Raw genomic sequence first — 7,500 nt, 5'->3', positions numbered from 1 at the left:
AACAACAAGAAAACAGTCTCACCAAAGCCCATCCTCAACTCAGGGACCCAAGCATGAACACCTAGGCTGAAAACGTCCGCGGGATCAACTGCTTTATACATAAACGAAGATGAAAACTATAAGCTTACAATATTATTATTAAAACAGTTTAACCAGACGACTCAACTGAACTGATTAGCTCTCACAGGGCTGGCCCGAATGATTAAAATGAAACGGTGTACCAGCTCCAGGCCACTGGCCCAGTACTGGGACTAAATGAATAATGACAATGAAATTTTAGAAATATGCAAATTAGGATATGCTTCTACACTGAACACAAGATACAATATTATAGAAGAGAATAAAGCCACAAGCTAAAAACCTAACAAGACTTATGAGTGACGTCAAAAGACTCCGTACGTCCCACGAAGGAAAGGACCAAACAACATCATGAAGAAAGGAAGGAAGGTCTCCGGGAACCGACATTGGGAATGCTGAAAAAGTGATTCGGATTCGAGGTGTTAAGGCAAGTTAGGAAATGTCCGTCGAAGTTAAAGCAATAGGAACCAACGGGTATGGACTTTCGACAAGAAAAGATATAGATCCAGCACAATGGAAGACGGGGAGGAATATTGGACTTGTAGTTGTTACGAACTTTGCCAGTCAAAGGACCAGATTTTTCCGCAGCAGGTAACATGACTCCGTTACCATTAACGTCACTAAAACCTTACATACATGGACCTTTTAAAATTCTTCGCTTCCCCATCTGATGCTGATATATATATATATATATATATATATATATATATATATATATATATATATATATATATATATATATATATATATATATATTATATATATATATATATATATATATATATATATATATATATATATATATATACTATATATATATATTATATATGTATATATATATATATATATATATATATATATATATATATATATATATATATATATATATAAGAATTTTAAAAGGTCCATGTATGTAAGGTTTTAGTGACGTCAATGCACCTCACGTGGTGCACTGTAGGGATTACTGAACGACGCGCGTTTGCAGCGTCCCTTCGACCCCCAGCTACGCCCACGTTTTAGCCTCGACTTTGCCTCCATTCCCACTTCCTTTCTTTGCTCTTGCTGTCCAACTTCTCCAACTACAACTAGGAATCAACTGGACTCAACAGGACCAACAGGTTATTGTGGGATCCGAACCACATTATATCGAGAAATGAAATTCTAATCACCAGGAATAAATTCCTCCGATTCCTTGTTGTTAGCAGAGTGGGGAGTCGAACTCGAGACTACCGAATCGGTAGGCGAGCACGTAAACCACTCGTCCAACGAGGAACTAAAAGTCACCTTTAAAGGGTGACGGACATGAAGACCTTAGCACTAACAATTGCAGCGTTGTCTACCACGGGAATGACTTAGGTTCGCCCACCATGAATTCGTAGAGGAACCCAATTGGTGCTGTGCAGTAAGGGTTGTTTATTTTCTGATTTTTTTTGGTGGGTGGGGGGAGGGGGGTTGAAGGTAAACTTAACAGCAATATGGATGTGAATCACGTGATAGAGGGAAAAGGAAATTTTATTGGTGAAACGCCCATTAATGATGTAATTAAGTATTCATAAGTTAACATACAGTTGTTCATAATTATACAAATAGAATCAGAGGGAGTCTGACACAAACCAAATTGCCCCAACACGAAATAACCTCGCGAACAGAGAAACACATCTTAAAACCTTTAGCAAAAAGATTATGTAGCAAAAAGCCGTAGCAAAAGTTTAGGAAATAAAGAAAGGCTAAAAAAAAAAAAAAAACAAAAAAAAAAAAACTTCTCACCCTAAAAACCATCCAATTTCTCTCTCGTTCCGAAGAAGGTTTTAGGTTCGTGCGCAAGTCCGATCTTTCCTAAGGCAGCATTGAAGGACAATTGGCCCCGGGGATTTCTGTCTATTTTTGTAGGAAACGGGATGGGATATTCCTTTTTGCCAGAGTTCAGCTGTGGCCAGTTGCAAAACACCAGATAAAAAAATGGAAATAACGAACCATAACTCTAGTGAATGCGACAAGAAATATTCGTCCAATCTTTCCGAGGTTGTTCCTTAATTGAGAAGCAGAAAAACACGAAAGTTCGATGAATCATTTCGTTTTAAAAGGCAATGAGTGGTCACGAATTAACTGCATCAAACAAATGTGTTGATACTTTCTATCTGGGGAGGGCAGAGCTGAAAGCGAAATCAAGAGATGAAGAAGGTTGAGTTGGTGTAACGATTAGAAATAATACAAAATATGACTTTCAAATTTGTGTTAGACTATGTTACTATCTATTTGATGGTTATATTGTTGTTTGTTTGTACTGTGCATTTCCAAGTAATTCATTGTATTCCATGTAAGCAGATTGGCAAAAGTTATTTAGCGAGACTAAGACACAACAGACCTGAGAATCTTGTTGTGCTTTCTAGGTTGTAAATAGCGTAACTTTGCTATGCTTTCAATGGAGGCATTTCTTGGCCAAATTCCGTGAAACAATCATAAAAGCTACAGCTATAGGCAATCTAGGGCCACATAATTTCGTTCTTGGCAATCGAGGGGTATCTAATTTTCTAAGTTCTCCACATCACTTAATATGGAATTAGAAGGGAAATGGAAGTTTTCTAATAATGACTACAATGCAGTGCGTAGTATCGTTCTATAAAAAAAATATATTATTTTAACATCACTAGAACTTTGAATGCCATTAAATGCAAAAGTACCCGTACTTTCAAAATTACCTATTGCAGCTATCAGGCTCATTAAGGTTACTATATAAATTCTTAATTAATACATAGTTATCATTCAAATAAAATAGTTTATAACGGATATCTTCAAACGCCGCCAAGGGAGCTGTGCCTTTGGAGGGTTGGTGGAATGGGTCACATATGAAAAACTCAAGACTAAAAGAGATTAGATAATTGAGTTGAATAAAGAATTTAAGCCAAAGGTCAAGCACTGGGACCTATGAGGTCATTCAGCTCCGAAATGGAAATTGACAGTGAAAAGTTCGAAAGGTGTAAACAGGTGGTAAACCTCTTAGTTGCACTATTGTTTGGAGAGGGTCGAAAGTAAGATGAAGAAAGAGAATATGAAAGGAGGTACAGTAAAATGAACGAAAGTGGTTGGTTGCAGTTAGGGGCCGAAGGCACGCTGCAAAGAACCTTAAGTAACGCCTACAGTGCACCGCATGAGGTCCACTGACGGCACTACCCCCCTACGGGGGAGATAAGGTAACTCAACCTTTATAGGGTAAAATGAGAGTAGAAGCTTTTCGTTCTGTTTCCTCTCTAATTCGATTTGGGTCCAATTTACCACAAAAAATATCTTTTCCTGTTTTTTGAAAGCATTCTTTCTAATTTTCCCGCAAAAGATTGATAACTGACAGAAATCCTTGAAAAACTTAACGACAGAAATCCTTGAAAAACTAAGAAAATTTGGTCACATTTGTTACTCAACGAAAGGTTAGCTGGTTAAACAGGTATGTAACCAGAGAAACCGTTTGCATGAATGCAAAGTTACTCTACATATCTACGATTGACGGAAGCCTCAAAATACAATGGAACCAACGAAATGACGTCATATCCTCACTGAGTCAGCCTGAAGAAACTCATTCACAACAACTAAGTTAACTGGATCGATCATATTTTTCTAACTGGAATAATGTTATCATAACACCTAAACTATATTGTATCTCAATTATATCATTTTACAAGTAAGGTTTTAGATATGGTTCCAATGATAGCAGAAGGGGCTTCCTTCCTCCAAATAACTTTTCATTTTTTTTCTTGATTGATTGATTTATTTATTTGTGTTTATTTTATCCACATTTGTGCATCCCTCTCCCTTCATTCTCTTAACAGACTGTCTGTGAAATTCGTTGGAGATTAAAACTCGCACGTGTTGCTCCCATTTGTGTCACATGGAAATCACACAAGTTGGCGAAAGATTCCTATACAAAGCAATCTACATGCATACTAATGCAGACTTTTTTTCCCCATTTAAGATCACGAGAAAGTGATGATATCAAATAAAACATATTCATATGTCATAGTGCGCACAACATTATTTCTTTACACGTTCCAGCAATGAAAAGGTCTCAGACGCAACAAATGCAATTAGCAATTTCCCACAGCCGAGGACGATCCATAACATAAAACTTTTACTTTCCCATTTTTCGTCCCAAACCAGAGAAATATTCTACCCATTTCCTCGCCGGTGGTGGTGGTGGTGATGGTGGAGGTGGAGGTGGAGGTGGTGGAGCAGGGGCTCCCTTTTCCTCCTGGAAGATTTGCAAAGATTAAAATATGAATGGAAAGCTATCTTTCGACAGCATCGCTTTTTCCTAAAACGAGGACCAACTTCGACGAGCTTTTCAACCCAAAAAGAGACTTGAAAAAAAAGCTTCACTCGAGGTCGTCTTCTCGAGTCGTCGAATATTGTCTCCAAGGACTTGACCTTGATTACTCTTATCTTTTTTTTTTTTTTTGGGCTAATAATAAACACTATCCTCACTGGCTACAGATTTTTTTTTTTTTTTTCTATTTCCAGAAATTCCAGTACCTTAGAACCTGCCATCTGGCATTCTGCTGTCTTGTGGCCTCCTGAATAATTCTCTACTTGAAGGAAAGCGCATTTCGTGCATCACTGAAGACCAGCGAAGAATCTGGCCTGGAATCTGTTTCATTTGACATAGCTCCTGTGCTTTGTAGTCATTTTTTCCTGGTTCTTTTTATTCCTGCTGCTTCAGTTCCTCACTGGACGAGTGGGTTGCGTACTCGCCTACCAATCGGGTAGTCGGAGTTCGCCCCACCAATGCTGCCAATGCGGAACCAGAGGAATTTATTTCTGGTGATCAGAAATTCATTTCTCGATATAATGTGGTTCGAATCCCACAATACGCTGTAGGTCCCGTTGCTGAGTAACCAATTGGTTCCTAGCTACGTAAAAAAAAAAAATCTAATCCTTCGAGCCAGCCCTAGGAGAGCTGTTAATCAGCTCAGTGGTCTGGTTAAACTAAGATTTACTACTTCTTCTCTTAACAGCATGAACTTTTGTTTCCTCTATTTGAGAAAATGTACAATATTTTACAGTTTTAACAGTATTACCAGCAGAATTTTATCAGAGTTGACTTAAATTTACCAAATATTAACAAATATGATTATATCTTACGTTCGGGCTGAGATGAATATTTTTAACACGTACATTTTACTAATAATCTATGTATTACAATATATTTTTTCTGTCGTTACACATATAGGATTTTATCAGTATATACCTATGTTTTATCCTTGATTTCATAAATCGTCGAATACCATCGTTTTCATCTTTTATTGCTGCCTTGTGGGCTAACCAAATCCCAGAAAACATAGACACAAACCAAAATTACAGCAGTGTTCCTTCTGTCCTATTTCGAACGTGCTTCAAAATCCAATTTCAAAATGAACTGGGTCAAGATGTTCTATAAAAAAAAAATAATAATAATAACCGACTGCTTAACCCCTCCCAGACAGTGCTCAACTGATTTCATATCTCTTATTGCTTTCGTATCCGAAACTTTTGACCCATTTTGATTTGATTGCACTTTTAATTCATTTTTTTTATATGGCTTCCACTACCGTGAAATTTAATGTCTAGAAAAGATTATATACGCGCAGTAACAAACGTGCATTTATTCTTATGAATTCTTATGAAATTCCAATCTTGTTTCATAAAGTTTAGTAAGAGATTATTTATTTACCATGCAAATAATAACAAGAATCGTGAAACATTTCAAAAAGGAAGAAGCAATTCTATTTTACAACACTGATTTCGGTTTTGCGATTACTAAGTCTAAAGACAGTCTCCCAATTTCTCGCAAAATCATTAATTATACCAAGAAAATTTCCAAGATAGTTGAACTCAAAGAAAGAGTCTTACAGTTTTTGGTAAAACTGCTAATCATACCAAGCAAATTTTCAACATAGTTAAAACTACTATTGGGGAACGGGAAATCTTCCGAAACATTTCACTAATATTAAACTTAAGGGATACCGAGAAACATGACAGCAACCAATACAAAGTAAATGCACGCGCTCTCTCTCTCTCTCTCTCTCTCTCTCTCTCTCTCTCGTGCAATAACCCTTGAGGGATGTCGAGAAAAATATGACAGCAGTCTGTCTATAAAATGTTTATGCATTCTCTCTCTCTCTCTCTCTCTCTCTCTCTCTCTCTCTCTCTCTCTCTCTCTCTCGGACGACATGTTATCTAAACCGTTTAACAATTTACAGGAAATTTTTCCTCCCGACAAAAAACAAACAAACGCCACATATTTGCGATACCATCCATAAGAGTAGCCAATTAAAAACCACCCACAAGCAAAGAAATATAAATCATCTGATAGAACAAACAAAAGGAAACGCAGCTGCAAAAAACGCAAAAACAAACAAAAGGAAAACTTCCGGGGACCGAATGTTTACTAACGAACGTTCCTTTGGAATCTCCTGAAAATATAACGTGTAATCTGGAAATCTCACGGACAGGGAAGGGCAAATCCGACAACGCGCAGGAAATTGCATTTGCATTTGATATCTCCCGTAACAATAAGTTCCTGGCAAAGATAGATGCACGTGTGTGTTTATGTATGTATGTAGTAGTAATTATATATGTATATATATATATATATATATATATATATATAATATATATATATATATATATATATATATATATATATATATTGTTACAAAGTGCCAAGTATCTGGTTACCATTCATCAATTGTTACCTCACAAAAGCCAGACACCTGAACCCTCATCACAGGTATTAAACGACTGAATACTCTAAAGGCAACAGTGATCCCTTAACAACTTACCAGTATTGCAGAAAATCAGACTAGTTCATCAAAACAGGTGTGAGGTAATCTTGTAAGTAATTAAATTAATCAAAGGGCATCACTCCATCAACAACTTTAAAAGTCTAAGTATTTCCCTTATTTCAGAAATCTAAGTACTTCCCTGGTTCTAAGTCACTTTAAGTAAACTGATGGAAAACAGATTAATCACCACTCTATGTTTCTACCTATCATCAATATAATCAAATGCAAATATACTGGTTAGAAATAAAATACTTATAAAAATTTTAAATACAAAAATTTATTACTAAACTCAAAATTTATAAGTGAAATTCACAATATCAGGGAAAATTACTGTTACTTGAAAACAAAGTAAAGTTTAATTAATTCTTGAATTAATTAAGTAAAATTAAATAAAAATTAATTTATCACAAAATTCAAGAAAATTAATTCAATTGAAATTCAAAAGTGTTAGGTAATAATTGAAAATTTGAAATTAATTCACAAGTGCTAAACAATAATAAAACTTGAAAAGAATTCTAAGTAAATGCAAATTAATTCACAAGTGTTAAATTTAATTAAATGTGCAATGATTAAGCATTGAAAATAACTAAGTCAATCAAATTGTGAATGT

The sequence above is a fragment of the Macrobrachium nipponense genome, chromosome 37 (genome assembly GCF_015104395.2).
Source record: "Macrobrachium nipponense isolate FS-2020 chromosome 37, ASM1510439v2, whole genome shotgun sequence".
In the NCBI taxonomy this organism is placed as follows: Eukaryota; Metazoa; Arthropoda; class Malacostraca; order Decapoda; family Palaemonidae; genus Macrobrachium; species Macrobrachium nipponense.
The sequence above is the reverse complement of the archived record's forward strand: the minus strand, read 5'-3'. Positions refer to the sequence as shown.